Source organism: Ambystoma mexicanum, chromosome 8 (genome assembly GCF_040938575.1).
Source record: "Ambystoma mexicanum isolate Mex_15411 chromosome 8, UKY_AmexF1_1, whole genome shotgun sequence".
Classification (NCBI taxonomy): domain Eukaryota; kingdom Metazoa; phylum Chordata; class Amphibia; order Caudata; family Ambystomatidae; genus Ambystoma; species Ambystoma mexicanum.
This window is the reverse complement of record NC_090929.1, coordinates 457,701,498-457,722,807: the sequence shown is the minus strand read 5'-3', so window position 1 is coordinate 457,722,807 and position 21,310 is coordinate 457,701,498. Positions and strand designations below refer to the sequence as shown.

General features: G+C 45.5%; 1 long non-coding RNA gene across 1 annotated transcript in view; it reads left to right on the top strand.

Annotated features, from left to right (window-relative positions):
* The window catches only part of LOC138472078 (uncharacterized), a 37,889-nt gene extending 19,569 nt beyond the window's left edge, over positions 1-18,320 (top strand). Inside the window, exon 2 of the long non-coding RNA XR_011268556.1 lies at positions 9,557-18,320. This is a non-coding gene — a long non-coding RNA (uncharacterized lncRNA). The remainder of the gene's footprint in view (positions 1-9,556) is intronic.
* The last annotated feature ends 2,990 nt before the right edge of the window (positions 18,321-21,310 follow it).

Below are 21,310 nucleotides of genomic sequence, written 5' to 3'. Positions count from 1 at the left end.
CCATGAAGGAACCTGCCCTGCAATAGGACAACGATGTACATCCTGCGGTGAAGAAGGACACTTCAAAGCAGTATGCAGGCTGTTCCGTGACCGGGGAGAGACCGATCCAGGGACAACACAGCTCGCCCGAGAAGCCGATACGGGGGAACATCCAGCAACAACCCAACCCCCACCACGTCAGCCACCCCGAATCAACCCACAGGGGATCAGCGAGAGCGTGACTCGGGAGAAGATCGGCAGAGGAGGAAGGACAGAAGAAGGTTTGTAATGCGCGCAAAACCAGAGCACAGGTCCCGACGCCTTGTACGATACCTAGTGGAAAAATCCCCCACAGACTCCGACCCAAGCTCATCCGGGAGTGACCAAAAGAAGAAGGCCTACGTATATGCTCTGGGCAACCCCACAGCGGCAGCGCATAGCCCAACACTAATAATCAAGTTGCAAGCAAGACCGACGGAGTTTCTCATTGACACAGGAGCCACGGTCAACGTGGTGAGTGAAAAGGTCTACACTGACCTCCTACAAAAACCTAAGCTGATCCGGCGACGGTGGACATATATGCATATGGAGCCAAAACACTGCTCAAGTGTCTGGGACAATTCAGTGGGTTGTGCCGCTACAAAGGGCATGAAATGAGAATACCCATACATGTTCTAGCCACAGAGACGGACAGTGGCTGTGTCCTCAGTTTCAAAGCGGCTGCTGACATGGGACTGATACATATCTTGTACAACATAATGGTCCACAAGTACATAGATCTGGTGGAAATGATCAACAATCTGTATCCCAAGATCTTCAGAGGCATTGGAAGACTTCGAGATAGACAAATAAAACTCCATGTGGACAACTCGATCCGGCCAGTGGCACAGCCATACCGCGGGATCCCGGTAAACATCCAAAAGAATGTCGAAGATGAGCTTCAAAAACTGTTGGAGCAAGACATCATCGAGAAGGCCACCGGCCCCACCACGTGGGTGTCCCCGATCGTCCCGGTCCCCAAAAAGGGTTCTGAGGTAATTAGACTTTGTGTTGACATGCGACGCCCGAATCAGGCCATCAGAAGAGAGAGGCACCCTGCACCACGCATAGACGACATGATACATCTATTGAACGAAGCAAAAGTCTTCTCGAAGCTCGACTTGCAAAAAGGCTACCACCAGCTAGTTCTACATCCAGAAAGCAGAAATATCACGACATACGTGACACACGTCGGTCTTTTCCGGTACAAAAGGTTAAGCTTTGGGGTATCCTCGGCAGCGGAAACATTCCAAGCTGAAGTGCATAACATCATAAAGCACATTCCAAACTGCCTCAATTACTCGGACGACATACTAGTGTTCGGGACTGATGTCAATAAGTACGATGAAACCATTATGAAAGTATGCAAGGCCCTTCATGATGCCAACCTTACCCTGAACAGGGACAAGTGCGAATTTCGAAAATCGACACTGAAATTCTTCGGCCATGTCTTCTCTGAATCTGGCATGACACCGGACCCGGATAAAGTGGCCGCGCTGAATGACACTGCTGCCCCATCCAATGTGTCGGAACTCCGGTCTTTCCTAGGCCTGGCCAGCTACTGTAACCGATACATACGGGACTTTGCGTCAGTCAGCGAACCGTTACGAAAACTGACCCATCAAGATGCAAAGTTTGAATGGACCAGTGACTGCCAGAAATCGTTCGAAGTGATCAGGGAGCGTGTTGCAAAGGCGGAAAACATGTTGTATTATGACCCCAACAGGAAGACTGAGCTTACTGTGGACGCTAGTCCGGTGGGCCTAGGTGCCATCCTGGTGCAACTCGATCCGAAAGATCCGTCACAGAAACACATTGTGGCGTATGCCAGTCGCAGCCTGTCCACCACGGAACAAGCATACTCGCAAGCAGAAAAGGAAGGGTTTGCGGTGGTATGGGCGTGCAAGCACTTCCACCTGTTTCTGTATGGCAAACCATTCCAGGTCGTTATGGACCATCAGGCCCTCTTATTCCTGTACGGCAATCCTCAGGCCAAAATGCCCCCGCGCATTGCAAGATGGGGCCTGAGGCTTCAAGACTACGCCTTCGAGATCATTCACAGGCCTGGAAAGGGCGACAATCCGGCTGATTTCCTGTCCAGGAGACCCCGGGAGGAGTGCGCTCCGGAACCATCGGTAGCTGACAGATACTTAAGGTACCTTATCCACCAGTCCGCGCCAGAAGGAATCAACATGGAGGCGCTTGCCACAGAAACAGAGAAAGATGCAGCGTGCAGCATCATTCGTGAGGGATTGGAGTCAGGGCTGTGGCGAAGGGCAAAGGAAAGGGGAAGAGCCATAGGGGGCATGGTGCAAGAGGAAGTGGAGAGACTACTGCAGGTAAAAGAGGAACTCGCAGTGTCAGATGATCACCTGCTCGTCAAGGACTGCAAGCTAATCATTCCCCAATCCATGAGAGCCAAGATCATAGAATTAGCTCACGAGACTCACCGAGGGATAGTATCAACGAAACGCATGCTGCGCCAAAAGGTGTGGTTTCCCCACATGGACAACATGGTTGAAGCTGCACTGAAAGCGTGCCCCACGTGCTGCATAATCACACCAAACCGCCACCCAGAGCCACTACTCATGTCAGAACTACCACAGAGAATATGGGAAGCGGTGGCGGCTGATTTCTTCGGGCCCATCGAAGGGGGAAAATATGTCCTAGCCGTAATGGACAAGTACTCACGATACCCCGACGTGAGGCTGGTATCGTCAACGGCTGCTCACCATGTCATCCCCGCATTAGACCAGATGTTCTCAGCCTATGGGGTGCCGAAGCTGGTAAAGACAGACAATGGGGCTCCGTTTTGAGGACACCAATTCGCACAATTTGCTGACTATCTGGGATTCCATCATAGAAAGGTCACCCCTTTGTGGCCCCAAGCAAATGGAATGATCGAACGATTTATGGCCAACCTGAAGCGAGCCCTACAGATAGCAAGGCTAACCGGCCAGCCGTAGGAACAAGTCCTGAACCAACTAATGAGAGACTACAGAGGGACTCCTCATAGCACCACAGGGAAGACCCCAGCAGAACTGATGTTCGGCCGAAATACACAAACACGCATTCCCCAGACCAACGACATCTCTCTGCCACCGATGCTTAATCAGGTGGTACGAGAACAAGATGGAGCAACAAAAGCCTGCATGAAAGAATATGCCGACACCCGCCGGAAGGCGCGGCCCTCACACCTAGAGGTGAGGGATGTCGTGGCAGTACGCCAACCGTCAACACACAAGTACACATCGGCATTTCGCGATGAACCGTTATTAGTCACCCAGAAGAAAGGCTCTATGGTGACAGCTCGAGGCGCAGAGGGAACAATCACAAGGAATTCCTTTCATTTCAAAGAACTCCCACCGACGGGAGCTCGGCGCCTGAGTGGCTGAGTTCAGCCCCCCTCCTGTATGAATCGGAAGATCCGTATCAGGCTGACCAGGGGGACTCAACTGAGTCTGAACAGGAAGAAGGGAATGAAATGGAAGAGAGTGGACCTTCACCAAGGCAAGAGCAAGCACGACCGCAGAGGGCTCGGAACAAACCTCGAAGATGGATAGAGGAAATGGACTAGAAGCCCACCAGGCCAACGCCTGTTGCGAAGAGCCTGGTAACTGTTTAAAAAGGGGGGAGATGTCACGTTGACGTCTCTAGGACCTTGGGGGGCGGGCTGCGGGAAGGAAAGGGAAGTGACGCACGGGGGGGTGGGATCCGGGAGTTCTTGTATGGATAGGGGATTAAAGCAGACGTGTATGAAGAGCTCTGTGTCGGCCCTTTTATTCCTGCGACATCGCAGGCCTGCTGCGCGCCAAGGCTCTTACACAGGACAGGATATTTTAAACAGGATAAGCAGCCACGCAGAGCAGCAGAACTTTACGTCTGCATCCGTCGGCTCCTCAACAGCGCCCCCGGCATGGCCATTTCTGACCCAGTCATAATTTTTTTTTTAAGTATGACATCCACGGGTTAATCCGTGGCTGTCACACTAGCCTTTCCATTCCCCAAACTTCAAAATGCTTTTTTTAAAATATTATTTTACAGAGACAGGACCTTTATGGGCCTGTCTCTGTGAAATGCGCTCCCAGCAAACACGTGGTTGCTGGGAGCCTTTCATAAATAAGTTCATAATTTGTGAATAAGGTGACCTGAACATTTCAGAAATTAGCAGAAATGAAAGGAGTGAATTATCTGTGCTCCTTTCATTTGAGCCCCAGTTTCTGAAAAAGTCCATATTTTTTTCTTTCCCATTTGAAATTTAGGAAAACTACAAGTCCCAGAATTCTGAGCAAATCCAGAACTGGATCATCTTCTCACACATAGTCACGGGAAACTTGAGGGCTCTGAAGAACAACACTTGTACTGTGCTCAATAGTGCCTATCAATTTCGAGCGAGTAATGATGGCTTTGTGGCCCTAATGGTGGACAGAGCTGTGGGTAAATGGTAGAATACATAAAAGCAGAAGGACACAAAGTCAGATAAGATCATTCCAAAGCAACACCATTAAAATCAACATTAACATTAATCAATCAACTTCAAATTGGTAAAAAGAGCACTATTGTAATTAAAAGTGAAGTGGGCTGGCCGCTAAGAATCCGATACCAAAAAGAGACCTCATTGATGTAGGCAATGTCATGGACAAACTTACAAAAGGTCTTCACTCGTAAGGGCCTGCAGCTGAGAACATGTGTCTCAGTGATGCCACTGCTGGATGACAGGATCTACAGTTGCTATCAGCACTCAACCTCCTAATAAACAATATTTCCCCCAGTATGCAGGGGGTTAAACCTAAGTCTACGGAAGATTCTCATGAAGCGGCCATCCGGGCATTAATTATGTACAGGGGAACCACTCCCCAACGCTTTGTTTCTAAGCTGATATCACAAAGCAATGTGTGTTCCCTTCTAGAGTCACAGGTTTCGATCCAATCATTTTCATAGAGTTTCTTTTTTACTTCCTCAGGGTTAGGAACACAAAGCTCATTATTTACATTCAGCATATGTAACGCTTTTATGCACGTATGCTTAAAATGACGCAGGCAACCAGATCGGGCTTACCAAGCGGGGTGTGTAACACCAGATATGAGGTATTATGAGTCCCCATGAGTATTTTCCTGTATATCAGGATGGCTTCACCGGTGACCAATGCATGCGTGGATAAAAAACCCATTTCATGCCTGAGAAGAACAACAGGAACGCATTTTGGCAGATCCAATGCTTTTCGCCAGATTCTCCCTTATGGTTTTTCAAAATCAAAATTTTCAGAAAGCGAAAAGATTTCCAGCCCATACAGCACAGCTGGAAGTACTTTCAATCTGTAGAAATTTATGAGCGGAATTAGGGGGAGACGGCAGTACTTCATTGCAATAAATTGCATCTGAATCCCAAATTGGGTCCCCTTCTCAAGTCAGTTATCGCGTATTACTGCACGATGGGATACTTTTGTCAAGATAAAACCTACGTTTTGCAGACTCTGAGGAACCATCAATTTGGAATCACCCAACATCCAAGTGAATTTAGGGGGCCTCGCTCCGAAACCATTAAAACGCATTACGTTTGACTTCTGCGGGTTCACCTTCAGTCAGTTGAAATTAGTGTACTCATAAAAACGGGATTAAAGCCGTTGAAGACCCACTTGGGTCTGATCAACTAAAATAACATCATCAGCATAATTTAGCCAGGAGATATAGTCGATTTCCGATTTTTGGCAGCCCAAACGCGATCAGGGCCAAACGTTCTCCCACATTAGACAAATATAGATTGAACAGGCAGGGGGCCAAAAAGCACCTCAGCCTGAGTCCCCGTAGCCGACATAATTGACTTGGAGACTGAGCCCTTCGTGTTAGGTCTGACTCTACACGTGGTATTAGTGTGTAGGTGGACAAGAATCGCTAAAAGAGTTTCTGGGAAATTCAATTTCTTTAGTTTGAGCCATAATCGTGATCTGTCCATGGTGTCAAAAGCATGAGTCAAATCACAACAGGCCACATGCAAGGGGGCCGCCTCTTTCCACCAGCCATAATCACAAGACCATTCAGTCCTGCCGCCATACATCTTCCCTTCTAAAACCAGCCTGAAATTTAGATAGTTTCCAACATCCAGACCACAATTTCTTTCAGGATGAGTGCAGAGAAGATCTTGCTGTCTGCGTTTAGGAGAGCAATGGGGTGATAACCGGCGGGACAAGTTCGGTCTGCCTTTTTTTAAATGGGGATAATATTTGAGGCTTTTGAATGTTGTTGGTACAGTTCTAGTTTCTATGATGTTTTTTTAAAGTATTAGGAGAATCTGGGCCATAATCGCTGGGCTAATGTCATCACCCTGTTTCATAGGCCATTGGGGCCAGGAGCTCGTGAATTAGAGACACACCATTCATGCATGCCAGAGTTATGGGGCAACACAATATTTGGGATGCAGAATTCTAAGTGATACTCATTATAAAGTCACGACTGTCCCAGGATATCTCACATGGCAGGACATGATGAGGGAATAGTGTGGCCCTGACCCTATCTGAGCTTGAGCCTATCCCGTGCCATGCATGTTATTCTCAGAGCAGCGAGTAGCGGGGATCGTGTTCTTCCCTCTTACGTCCGCTAGAGGGCAGTGCTACATACTGAGTGGAGCTATGCCCCTTTTCGAGCTTAGACTTAGAGTGTAGTCTCATTTGAAAAGGGAGAGTGCAGAACTACAAACCTGTGTACTAGATTTGCTTATCTGGATAAATAATTCTTAAATACCGCCTCCCCTGAGCCCCAGCGTGCCGTTTGTGCGTTCCCCCCAATTTCAGTTTATTATTATTTGAGACCTTTCGCCCCCCTATACATACAATACAGATCTCTCGACTTTCCCGGGACAGACCCTTCACCCCAAACAAAAGAGATCAGATAGATGCCTATCATCTAGGTTGGAGAACTTGAGGTCGACCTCACAGTTCCTATGGAGAAATTAGGTTCAGACCTGTCATTCTCAATGAGAACTCGGAGCTATCCATTGTCTCTTCCCTGAGAAATCAGAAACAGACCAATGACCTTCCTGAGAAAAATATGGGACAGCAGCTCTCTGACACCCCACAGAGGAATTGGGGACAGACCTCGCACCTGCTGCAGAGGAAATTAGTCAGAATTCTCATACTCGGGGAGAAATCAGGAACATATCTAGTATCTATCCTTTAGAAATCAGAGGCATTCCTCTCACCTTCTCCAGTGATGTCAAAGGCATACCTCTCACCTTTGCCAGTGAAATCAGAGGCCTCCCTCTCACCTTCCCCAGTGATGTCAAAGACATACCTCTCACCTTCCCCAGGGAAATCAGAGACCTCCCTCTCACCTTCCCCAGTGTATTCAGAGGCATACTCCTCACCGTCCCCAGATAAATCAGAGACAGATAGCTGACCTTCCAGAGATAAATCAGAGGCACGCCTCTCACCTTCCCACGTAAAACCAGACATGCCTCTCCCCTTTCCCAATGAAATCAGAGGCATAGTCCTCACCTCCCGGAGATAAATCAGAGACAGGCCTCTCATTTTCCCCAAAGAAATCAGAGGCAGACCTCTCACCTTCGTTAGTGAAATCAGAGATAGGCAATGTTGCTTTCCAGACAGAATTGTGACACACCTCTCACATTCCATACCATTGAAAAAATTGGGAAATACCTCTCAGCACCTGCAGAGAAGTTAGGTTCAGATGCCTCATTCCCAGAGAGAAATCAGCTACAATGCCTCTTGCGATCCCTGGAGAAATTAGAGACTTGTTGGCTTGCCTGGAAAAATGAGAGACAGAGCCCAGTTTTACACTCCCTGGAGAAATCACAGACCGACGTCTCCACTTCTCCACAGGAATCAGAAATAGACCCCTTGCTTCTCCCAGAGAAGTCAGAGACAGACCTAGCAATTTTTCCAGAGGAATCAGGGACAGACCTCTCACCTTCCCCAAAGACACCATTGACAGACATCTCAACTCACGACAAAGAAATGATTTCTTTCTTTGCAATTGGCCACATATCTTGATTGACAACTAGTCCAGTTCCTGCCCGTTAGCCAACAGTGTTTAGTAATGTGGCATTACCAGGCCTTCAATGTTCAGAGATTAGTGAAAGTGTAAGTCCCAGAATGGCAATTGTCTTTGGCTACAAGGCGTGTACTGTCTGAAGATGCTAGATAAAAGATGGGTCCCCTGGCAACACTGGGGCATTGCACTTCCTACAGAGTTGATGTTTTGTTAATAGAATGTAATGTAAATGGTCTTGTATACTGCCCTTCTGCCTCTATTGATGGCCTTGCTATATGTGGCTCTGTAAGAAAAACGGGTGGGTGCCGTGGGAATCACTAGTAGTACAGTGGGAGAGGCAGATGCAACCTTGTCGTGTTGATGGGGGAAACGTCCAAAAAGACTGAGTTTATAATCCCGAATGGGAGATTTGGCCACATTTTGGCTGTTCTAAAATTCCGAACGGCTGAAAAGTTCAACCAAATCTCCCATTCGGTGGCAAGGGCAGCGGGGAAGTCCCTCGCACACTTGTTCACTATACTGTGTGCGGGGGTGGGGTGTTTGTGCCCCGCAGACGATCCCGTAAAAAGAAAAAAAAAGAAAAATATTGGCCCTGCAGTGCCGGTTCCCAATCACTGAAGTGAAAAGGAATAGGCGTTGCAGGGACACAGTGAATTGGCGGCACACAGCAAAGTGTGCCGCCATAAGGTAAGTAGGAGGTTGGGAGTGTGGGGGTGTGGGTTTTTGGCGGGGGCAAAGTTTGAAATGTTCAGCCGAGAAAAGACCGGAAGTTATTTTCGGAAAAATAACTTTTGGTCTTTTCTCCCTCGAACATTTCCACCACATGCTTCCAATCCCGCTCCATTGATGGGTGCAGGTCAGGTGTACCCAGCTGCTGTGTGCCAATCTGCTTTCTATTGGTTTCGCGTGGAAAGGTTGGGACAATGTTATCCATAGGAAAGAACGCATAATCTAATGGAGCACAACCCTTTGGGTCTGGTTAACCGCTGATGTGGGAGAGTGTGATATGGCTAAAGAGAAGAGCTTAGTCACAGTTCAAATGAGTGCTCGTGTGCTAATGGCTAGGTCTCTGGCGGCCTTATGTGGAGGGTTTGCATGGGTAGTGTGTGGTGCTAGGAGATCTTAGTAGTGAGTCGGGGGAAAGCGGGAAGAAGCCTTCCAAGGCAAAACATCCTGCAACGCTACACTCGTACCCCTGGCCATTTGCAGCGAGGTCCTATTTCCGAGCTCACAGTACCACCAGTCACTCCCCTCCCTCGCTCTCTGGGTCTCAGTGTCTGTCTGTGTTGCAAATAGATACATTGTATCCCACAAAGAGCCAAAACACGCATGTGCGAGTTGGCAGATGAGGGAATGCGGCAGCTTGGACTTCAGGCATTACCATGAACTACCTCCTAGAGGTTATGGGAGGCAAGAACCTTTGCCTCAGAGGAAGGGCTGCTTGAGATCTGAGGGCCTCAGCGACCCATTTGAAGTTAATGTGGAGTCTTGTTTCCATTTTATTAACGTAGAATCTGTTTTTTCTTTTACAGCATTATTGGCCAATCTTGGAGCAGTCACTGCCATCCGCTACTTGAGAAGACGAGCGAGTGGCGACAGCGGTCGGTCGCACCCGCGCTCCTCAGAAGGCCATTCATTTCAGGGTGAAGAGCTTGGCCTAACATAGTGGGTGTTCTGTTCCCCCAATGCAGAAGCATCAAAGACTGTGACCATTGGTTTCACACCCCATGCGCTCTATTCCATCAATTAATTTTCATATAGCCCTTGTTTACCTTGAATGGCTTCTTGGCGCTAGAGAAAAGGTACTTCACAGAATACCAAGATACATACAGAATAATATTAAGAACCAAGGTTAAGAGGGTAGCAGAAAACCAAGGACAGTGCATAAAGAGGCATGACATATGGATGGGACAACATACTACGTGTGGTCTGATATACCACCATAAAACTCAACAGCCAAGGGGTCAGGGTAGGGTAGAGAAAGTCCATGACAAGTCCTTGCTTTCCCTCTTCGGTGCCTGTATGCCTCCAGGCCAATTTGTTAGTGCCTAATAAATAATCTAAAGTCAAGTAAAGTAAAAGTGTAATCCCCAGAAACCTAAGTACAGGTCCTTGTAAAGGAAGGGAGGTGTTCTGGGAGCATACTGGTATTCTGGTGGCAGCTGAAATAGACTACAAACCAACCGAGCAGGTGGATGAAGCCCACCAGGAAACAACAAAACAAATAAAGCAGCTCAGGCACCCAAATGCCCTCTACAGAGGCCCCTGTGGGTGGTGTGATAGAGATAGTACCCTCCCTCCCTGACCCCATGAAGTACAGAAAAAAGAGTAACTACAAAGAAGGACTACAAACGTCCAGGTCCAGTATACATCACAACTGGAGAAAGGCAGGTGGCACAATTCTAGACTCTTAGAGGTCTAGGCTGGCACATTACCACCACAGCACACTTCAGCATACTGTGCTGACATTACCACACCAAACCATGCAGCATCCAGGTTGGGCATAGGGGGCCATCAGTTCAAGATCTGTATGCAGGGCCAAAGCCGGGGAGCCGCGGAGCTGGGAAGGAAGCAGGGGCGCCCAGATGATGCAGCCACTCCCTCCACCAATGCTCCGGCGTACGGCGTCGCCTCAGGAGCGCTTTCACCTGCAGGCCCCTCATCCTCCTCCACCAAACCCAAAGCATGTCAGTGAAACCCCCTACAGGGATGAAGCCAGCCTATAGCGAAATATGGGAGATTTGCCAGATCAATGCCTCTCAGTGGCCAGTAGGGCTTGGTTAGACATAATCAAATATTAAGCTTGTGACCAGTGCTAGAAGTGGACCCAAATAATTAGTGGAACTGTGACCCGGACGGGAAGGGAGCAAAGTGCAACACATTGCTGGTTGACAGCCAATTGAGTTGAACAAGATTTCAGTTTATCTGTAACTGCCCGCGAGTAGTAAAGTGGAGAAGTGTGCTTTAACTTCACAAAGAACAGTTCTGGAATGGTGGAAAAGGTTGCAAAAAGTAGTGGTACTGTTAACAATAAAAAATAAAAGTAGTGCAACACTGCTCCCGACTATTCCTGCTCACTCCGACCATTGCTTGTGACAGACATGTCAATAGAAGACCAGTTAGGCTGAGGTTGTAAGGCACTCCAAGCAACCTATCCCTCTTTCCTTGTAGGCCTATCCCATTTCCAAATGGGGCCTTCTCGTCTGGACACGGTGCATCGGCGCTGGACACAACACTGCAGATGTGACATTTAGTACTCGGCACAATACTCCAGTTAATAGCTGAAAATGGGAACACGGTGCTCAAAGTGTGGTGTTCGGCAGCTAGCACAGTATTGCAGCAATGGATTCCAGAACTGGAAATAACAGGGCACGTGCAGTTTCCAGAATCTGATATATTAACCCAGACGCGACCCCAGGCTGGGGCACGAGACAACAAATATGACTTTCAGAACTGGATACAATCCTCCTGGTGTGGCTTCCAGAATGGGACACAGTCCTCCTGGTGTGTCTTCCAGAATGGGACACAGTCCTCCTGATCTGGCTTACAAAATGGGACACAGTCCTCCTGGTGTGTCTTCCAGAATGGGACACAGTTCTCCTGGCGTGGCTTCCAGAACGGGACACAGTCCTCCTGGCGTGTCTTCCAGAATGGGACACAGTCCTCCTGGTGTGTCTTCCAGAATGGGACACAGTCCTCCTGGTGTGGCTTCCAGAATGGGACACAATACTCCTGGTGATACCTCCAGAAATAGACACACTACTCCTAGTGTGACTTTCAAAACTGGCTTCCATAACCACTACACCTGCCCCTGCACTTGCACGTTCTCAATGTCACTGGGCCTAGTAAGATTGTTGTTTTTGTCCTCCCTTGTTCCCCTCCCTTGCCTCATGGCGCTCTGAAACATGTATGTTTGAGCGCGATACAAATAAAATATCACATCATATCAAAATGGCGCGCTATACTCCATAAATATTCTCCAAAAGTGGCACTGTCTGACACGTCGCACACATAATTTCGCTCGAGCCACGCCAGCTTTTCAGAGGCGCATCGCATGTCGGGGGAACGTCTTGATGGCACTTTAGGTCGCTACACCTCAGACATGCCTCTCCAGAATGTTCTGGGGGCACTATTTTGATATCACAAGTGCTCATTATTTTTACACGTGATCAGAATTCCACCAATGGGTTGTGTTGTATGACCACGCCCATTTCCTAGGTTATAAAGCAATTCATGCTCCTTGTGATGTACTTGGAAGGTAGACTGCAATATCCAGCAGAATCAAACGTTAATTAGAGATAACGAGTTTTACATCTTATATCCAAGAATTATCAAGAAAATACATCAGGTGCCCCTTATAGTGACAAGCACTCTGACTGATCAATAGCCTCTAGGCACTTGCTGCAGCGATTTCAACACCCGAGAGGAGCTAGGTCTAAAGCAGACTGGGACCTTGTTACAGTTCATGCCGCAGAAAACTATCTTTCATATATGTAGAACAGCGAGGAAACAGACCCCTACTCAAAACAGATCGACAACCCCTGAAAGTGGTCTCTGGTCTAAGAACCAGCCCCCAACAGCAGGTCCCAGAGAAGTTAGGTATTCTAAAAAGTATGACTCATAAAATACAGTGTTAATACAGAAAAGTAAGGTGTTTGAAACAATGTGTATAGAAAACAAAGGAATGTAAAATAGTACAGTTTTTTAAAGGGTATTTTAAACAGTGAGTATAGAAGTAGGGTGTGTGAAATAGTGTGACTAAGAAAATTAAGGTGTTTTAAACGGTGTGTATAGAAAAGTAAAGTGTGTGAAATCGTTTTTCAATGACAAGTGTGTTTTTCGAAACTGTGTCCAGAGAAGCAAGTCATGTGAAAAAGTGCACTACAGTAAAGCAAAGCATTTGAAACAAGGTGTATGAGAAATGGTACTTGAAATAGGGCGCTCCGGAAATGTAGGGTGCTTCAAATGGTTTGGATACACAGTAAGACATGTGAAACATTTCATGGGAAATCGGGATTTTCCACAGTAGGCTGTAGAGTAGTGATCGGGGACTGGTTTGGAATGCACCAGTGTCATGAGTTTGGGAAGGAGAAAACCCTTGACCCCCAAATAGTGCACACATGCTTCACTTTTGAGCATGCATATTTTAACACAGTGGCCCTCATTCTGACTCAGGCGTTAAGGGGTTTACGGCGCCGTAAACGGCACCGACCCTTAACGCCTGATTACAAGGTTCCCTTTGCGGGATGGCTTTTAACGGCTGCTTTTTTGCAGCCGTTAAAATCCATGCCGCAAAGGGACCTTGGCGATAATTACGGCACCGTAATTTACGGTGCCGTAATTATCGCCTTTCCCCATTCCCATTATGCCCTATGGGGCGAAAATGGGAATGGGGAAGGGTAAAATGGGAAATGGGGATTTACCGCCCCACTCACCTTGGAATGGGGCGGTAAATCCGCCAACCACCATGGCGTAAACATAGTTTACGCCATGGTGGTAAGGGTACGACCCAGGCAGTAACTTACCGCCTGGGTCGTAATGAGGGCCAGTGTGTGAGGGGAAACGTGAGGTGTTGCAGTGTGAGTAAGGATTGCACACTGGGGCTCATTACAAGTCCCGGTAGCCGTTCGGTAAAACCGCTAGGCTGCCACCAGACTCGTAGGGATTTACCGGCTCCGGACTTGCGGGATTTACCGGGGCATTACTGCCCCAATGGTCTGGTAATTCCGGAGCAGGCATTCCGTTACTCCCCATTCCCATGGAGTCCAGCAGGACTCCATGGGAATGGGGACTGTGGAAACACCGGCACCGTAATTAACGGTGCCAGTGTTTCTATTTCCGTCTGCATGCGGGTGGCGTTACCCCCGCCAGGTCAGACCTGGCAAGGGTAACGCCACCCGTCTGCAGAACTCGTAGTTTGCCGGTCCGGAAACAACAGTGGCAGCGGGTTTACCGCCATCGTTGTTTCCGGACCGGCAAACTCTTAATGAGGCCCACTGTGTGCAGGTTTTAGCTTCCTCCTAGTCATCAGATGGAGGCAAGAAGCAAAAGAAACTGCATCAGATGCACGCCCATGTTGACTGCTCCAGACTCTGAAGATGCTAGGGCTTCCTAGTTCAGTACTAGCTGTTTGTCGATATATATATATATATACAAGTAATTGATTTGAACACCTCACAGGGAAATTGTATTGGTATAAGTGAGAGGATGGCACAAGTGGAATTGGTGGAAGTATTGGAAGAGAGCGTCCGGACTTCCGAAAGAAAAGGCTAATTCGCCTTTGGAATTTTCTATCTTCTAACAAAAAAAGAAGAAAAAGCAAGAAGAAAGGGGACAGGCAAAAAAGACGAAAAAACAGAAGCCTGCGCTCAAATCTAAATCTAGCGGGTTGAGGATATTTTTTAAGGAATCTGACATTGCCTAAGGATCCAGGATTACCTGTACGAGATGACACCAAATGCTCCAGGAATGTGCAGACCAAAGTGCAACACATGGAACTAAAGTTGCAAGGGAGGATCTATTAGACTCTAATCCCCCGTCGCTATCGAGGGAGAAAGCAATGAATGTAACTAACTATACTTTGGAGATTTTGGAAGATGCTGCACAGTTAATACAACCGCAATCTTCGATCCAGACCAGCCGTTCAGGTCGGGAGCCGCAAAGGGACCTCGTAGTAAGGCATTAAGGGTTTAACAGCGCTGACAACTTTTACGCCACCGTTAACCCCTTAACGCCAGGGTCCTAACGAGGGCCTATGTGTAGTGTATCTGGAAGTATTGTCCGGTCTATCACTAACTTGCAGGTGATGCCGTCTCCGCAGTGATCATGCTATTCGTAGATTAACATGGTCAACACAAATCGCTGGTAAATCGGAGATTTATAATTCTACAGTTGAAGTCTGTCAAGGAAGAAATAGGTTTGTGGGAAACCTCAGTACAAACACAGGCATTCCTACGATGCAGAAGTTGTATTAATAAAGAAAGCATTAAGGGCAGATATTAGAAGGTAAAAACATTTACCCAGACAGGAGTATCTTATTAAATCAAGAAGCAGGAAAATACTATTTAAGAATTGGATTTACACCTATAAAGCAATGTTGAAACAGCAGGATGCTGAGAAGATGTTTTTAGCATTGGCTAAAAGGTGGATAGGTGAAATGAGGGCTGCCCTCAAATAGCCCTACAAATACAAATGAAGGCAGTTTCCGAGGCAAGATGGGTTTGATCACTTTGAAGGATTGTTTGGCAACCTTGCTAGTAAAGAGTCAGACACCTTGGTGGGGCTGGAGGTTTCTAAGTGGGAACTCATTTATAACAAAGAGATGATTACAGCTTTGACCAAAGTGTTAGTAATTCAAGAGGCCCAGTCCCGGATGGTCTGACGAACATGATGTTGAAACAATATCTGGAGTTATGGGCAAGATTTCTGGAAGTATTATTTGATCAAATATTAAGGGTGAGTTGAGTCAGGTGCCATTGTCTTGGAAATCTGCAGTAATGGTGCCCATCTTTAAAAAGTCCGATAGGACGATGCCGATAAATTCTTGTCCCATGGCCCTTTTAGATGTTCTGGGCAAGATATTTGCCCCCCTAGTTTTGGATCGTCTGAAGGCATAGGTTGAGGAGGCCAGCGAGTAGATATACATCAAGCTGGTTTTGAAAGAGGCTTAGGAAACACTTGAAATGCCTTTATTATAAATTTGTCAGTCAAGCTTTAAATAATAAGTCAACAGTCATCTTGACTTTTATCAATTTTGCACAACCATTCAATAGTGTGGACTGCTCACATGTATGGACTAAAGTGATTAAATGGGGCTGCCCTAGGGATTTGTTGCAGATGATTAGAGTCTTGTACTCTTCAACCTCCTTAAAAGTAAGATTGAATCAAAGGCGTCAACTCTCCAGAAATATTGAAACATTTAGAGGACTAAAACAAGGCTGCCCATTAGCACAGGCTATTTTTAATCTGTTCATCTCGGACTTGGGAGATTGGCTAAATGAGGCTAGGTTGTTTTACCCCCGGATTGAGGGATTACCAGTAACCTGGATGCTGTACGCCGATAATCTGGTCCTTTTGGACCAGACGTTGATCGGGTTGCAGCGTCAGCTAGACAGGCTGCAATCTTATGTTCAGGATAATGCCTTGAAAGTGAACGTTGATAAATCTAATATTTTGGTGATCCAACCTAGTTTGAGAAGGAGGCCTAATTTTAATTGGGGTATAGATAGTGATCCACTGAAAAGGGTGGCTATCTTCTCATATCTGGGTAAAGGCATATATTCTAGTAGTGTTGAGCCCTGTACGTTGATCATTTACAAATTAAGATAAAAACCTTGGCAGGACATGGTATATTATTAATGAGACGTTACTTTGAATTCACTCTTATACCGATTGTGAAATATTGTAGATTGAAAGTGGTTACCATTTTAACGTATGGGGCTGAAACCTTTCGGTATGCGCCAAGTAAGATGTGGACAGGATTGGAGGGGATGCTTTGGAAGAGGTTTCTATCGGTATCTAAGGGTCTGCCTATACAGATCATTAGGTACAAGTTAGGTCTTCTTTCCTTAGGCACAAAAGTAAGCTGGAAGATATTAAGTTTCTTCCAGAAATGTATAGTGGAAGACGCATACTCAGTGTTCCAAATGCTGCATAGAGCAATGACGAATGATTGTGATAGAACTGTGGTACAGTGGAAATCTGGCTGTTTGGAAATGTTAAAGGCTATCAGAGCTACAGTAGAACTGCTAATTGCAAATCCATTAGTGATAAAATACAAATTTCGGAACAACGACTGGATACAGACCTGTGAAGAATCCAGAAGATACAAGCTCTTTCATCATTTTAATCATGAGGAAAAGTCTTTCAATACTCTGTCTTCTCATCTAACAAAGAGTTTCCTAATATACATTTTAGCAATCGCTGTTTTGGGTTGCGTTTCAACTATTCAAACATTGGGTGGTGCAAAAGATAACACATGTAGATTCTGTAATAATAGTGGCCAGAAGGAGATGCTAAAGCACATATTTGTATTTTGTTTGAGTCTAATGGGGTTGAGAACATTGGATTTTGAGCGTTTCCGGACAAGTATGTGGCAATTAACGCAGAAGACTGATGGAAAATGGTTTGTGCTAGGTCAGATACCTCATTGACTATTGCTGTTGTCAGTTATTTAAATAAACTATTTGAAACAGTGAAGAGTTAATATGAAATGTAACTCATGGGGGGCTATTTTGCTTATTCTGTGTTGTAATGTGCAGATTTTGTCTTTTTAGAAATGGGTTCTTAAAATTTAGATGAACTGTAATACTTTTATCATAGGTGAATTTAAATGAAATTTTAGAAGAATTGTGTGATGATGTATTTGTTTTATGATATATGCTAAGTTGGAGAATGCAAAAGGTTTGTAATAAACTAAACACAGTAAAAAAAAAAGAACATATACAAATGTGTGAAATATAAGGCACTGGTTGGCCCAATTCTTCCTTCAGTGTGGTAAGACCCTTCCATCTCTCACTGTGATCATTCTCCATATAGGATCCATACCCTAGTGTGATCTGTGATGTTTAGTTCATAAAACTGAACACAGAAGGCTGTGTGCAGACATGCCTGCCAAACTGGAGTCATTACCCTACCACTATGGTCTCTAGTTCTGGAGGTCATATTTCTGAAAGCTTAAAGCATTATCAGAGGATGCTCACAGAAGCGCATACGAAATGGCAAATGGTTTCAACCAAAAGGTCAGTGGGGACAACCATAGTAATCTAAAGCTCCATCTATGGGGAAAAAGAACAGTAGAGCTGTGGAAAGAAAGAGAAGGAGAGACAGAGATGAAGAGAGAGAGATAATTAAATACTACACAAATTATTTTTCCCTGTAAAAGAGGTAGTATTTACAGTGTAAGAGTGCTCCTAGAATACAGAGGTCAACATATGAGACCTGAGTGGGGGGGTCTCAGAAATAACTATAGCCTGCAGACAATAACAGGAAAATAATTAATAAAGGCCTCTTATAGACCGAAAAGAATAGCACTGAAAAGGGAAGTGTAAAGCAGGTGATCATGCAGTGCATGTGTGCCACCATTAGGGAAGGAATTGCCGCTGGATGAGCTTATCAGTCCTAAATGGCCTTCCGTGTCCCTAAAGCATTTGGTAAATCTTTTTATTTTTTATTTGTATTTTTTATTTGTATTTGGTTTAGCAACAATTTAAACCTTTACAAAGCATTCTTCTTCATACATTCTAAAAACAATAAGGTAGTCGGTATCAAAAAATAAAATTAATACATATCCAGGTATCCATTACTCTTTTTTCATGTTCTACCTATTACATTACTAAACCACCAGGAGTTCTTTATCTTTTGTGAGATGCAGTGTTTTTTCTTGTTCCTCCTACTTTCTTCCTGCCAGTGCCCTGCCTTCCATCGTTCTAACTTAGGAGGTTCAGTTTCCTCAGTATTTCTACTACTGCTGAGGTGAGAAGTATCTCGTGGCCTGATATCATTCTGTCCCGAAGGTGCTCTGATGTGATTCTTTCCACCCCTGTGACAAATCTTAGTTGGTCCTACCTCAGGGTCCAAGTCCCTTCGCATTCGAGATGACGGAGGGACTGGTTCCGCGGGGTAGCACATATATTACAAAGCGTGACTGCTTTGGCACTTTGATGTGGCACCTCTAACATCTCTCCAGTGGGTAGTAGTTTCAACCTGATTCTTAGAAAATTGTTTCTGATGTCATAATGAGGAAACTTTGCCAGGTATCGTGGACGGTGGCCTCGTTTTTTGTATACTTCCAAAAATGTATTTTTTGGGATTGAGTTCCGGACTTTTGATTTAGTTTCAATCCAATCCAGTAGTTCCAGTTCTCGCTTCATCCTTAGACGGTTGGAAATCAGGACCTCTGGTAAATCTTGAGAGCTGGTCATACAATTGAAGTGATCTGTGATTAAACTCATGAGCTGTTGAATTTCAAATCCAAATACTGTTTTATTTCAAGCCAAGCACATTGTTAACCGGACTGCAGGTCTTAGGACTGCGCGTGTGCAGAAGCATGAGGGAACAACATGGGCCTTACCTGTTTTTTTGTGCTGGTTTCTTGAACACTATAAAATACACTCAACCCCCAGTGGACTGAAGGGTCCTGCCACTTCTCTAGGTTCTTCATTAGCAATCTTGACAAGCTATAGATACCGTGTATTATAAATAGTATATATAATATACATATAAATAAATACAAATACATGAATTTTGCCTTTAATAATCAAGCTCACACAGACCGTACAACCATAATCACTCATAACCTGATATAAAAAAACAATACATGCAGTACCGATTTCAATAAATGAAAAACCGCAAAACACGTCTGAATAGAAAACATAAAGATACACATATGACATATAAACACTAAAAAACACATATACCCAAGCATGAGACACAAGAAAACATGAATTGCCACAACTATTATTAGTTCTTTTGTACTGTGCCAGCTCTCAACCGTGGAAGTCTCAAAGCCTGTAAACCTTGTCAGAGTTAAGGTGCGTTAAGTCCCACCCAGGGACAACAGGACCTTAGTTTGCTTGGTATACATGACCAGAAAATGGTGAATACATTATGAGAGAGATATTTAGCAGTAAAAATTGGTGGAGAGCATGAGAAGGCCCTAATCTTGCAGATCAATACAGAGTGTTCCTAAAGCTGTCCTACATGTTTTGGTCTCTTTAGTGAGGACCTTCTTCAGGGACATGCAGTATATCTTATCTCCTTACACAGCCGTTGTATTACATATTGAAAAATGATCAGCATAAAATCTTAATAATCATTAAACTCTTTGATTTATTTTGTCCGTGAAGGTCCCTACGTGCAGATAGTGATTATTTTTTGCACGTTTCCATTCCTCATCTAATGCATGTCCATAAAGGTCTTTGTGGTCCCCGTATGCAGATAGCTATTCAATGTTAATTGTGAATCTTCATCTAGTGTTAATGCTGGGAGAAACCCATTGAGCAAGTGTGTAAATCCATCCTATAGTTCCGGGTCCCTCTCGGAGTTAACCGGGGTTTCTTAAACACCACCTGTCACTTTGTCATCACTCCAGAGTGCCTGTGCTCCAGCCAGATGGCATCATGGTTTAAGTTCAAACCTCCTTTCAATTAGCTGTCTTAAATATTTTTAACTATTTTATTGGTTTTCATATAGAGCACTGACAACAATTTTATAGTCACTTGGCACTTTGCAACCTGCAAACTAAACTGTTGGGATTGCTTACTAGGAGCAGTGCATGACTGTTTTGCTGTTGTGTTGATTTATGTAGATCGGAAGGTCCCAGGCTCTGTGTGCTGGTAGGGCCATTTGGGCATGTGTATCAAGAAATTAGCCCTGGGTGTAAATATCCAGCTTGTTTTCTACTAACAAGGTCTGCCTTACAAAAGAGGATGGGTCGAGGGTCGGTGGAGGGATGTGTGTGACAAACTGGTGGGAAAGGTGCAGAATTTGAAAGGTGTTAATGTATGCAGTGGAGGGCTAGTCGCTAGTGTCGTCTCTAGTGTGTGAGTGTTGTGCCCTGGTTTCTGGCGTCTTTGTCAGCGTTGACACCGGTTGCAGACAGCCTCAGACTCTGCCACACTCTCTCATTGCTATCAGCTGTGGTAGTTTTAAACTTCCCGGCATCAGTCAAACGTTTCCAAAAACCAGAACGCAGCGTTTAGTTACCGCTTCTGGAAATCTTCATTGCTCCATCTCTCTTCCTCTTCTCAGTACTTAAATGGGGCGCAGGGGGCAGTGGAAACAAAATATTTGGCTAGGGAAAAACTGGGATTTCTTACTCTGTCACAAAAAGCCATACAAGTATGTTGTACAGGTGTATTGGTGTCATGTGTTATTAAGGCTGCCAGGCTTTTTTGCTATGTGGTTTTCCTACCTCTCTGGAGTTTGTCTTCCCCTATGTGGTCCTCCCACAGATAGCCAGCCCCCAGGGGCAGCGTCAGGTAGCTTCCGCCTTTCCTTAGCCACATAAGAGAAGCTTCCCTTCAGAGAATCAGTGGTGATATCATTAGATTTATCACACTTCTCAAACCTCACACTAATTTGCTCAGGTGGTGTGCCCAGTGGGGGCTGCTGGGACTTCTGACCATCAGGCAAAGAACAGCTTTTTTCAGGTGATTGGGATAGAGTCCAGAATCCTTGATCAATTCAACCAGATGTCTACTCCAGTGTTTCCAAAAGCGATCACAGCCTTCTCACACTGCAAACACAGCCACTGCCAAAAAGGTGAACCCTCACTCAGCTGTGTT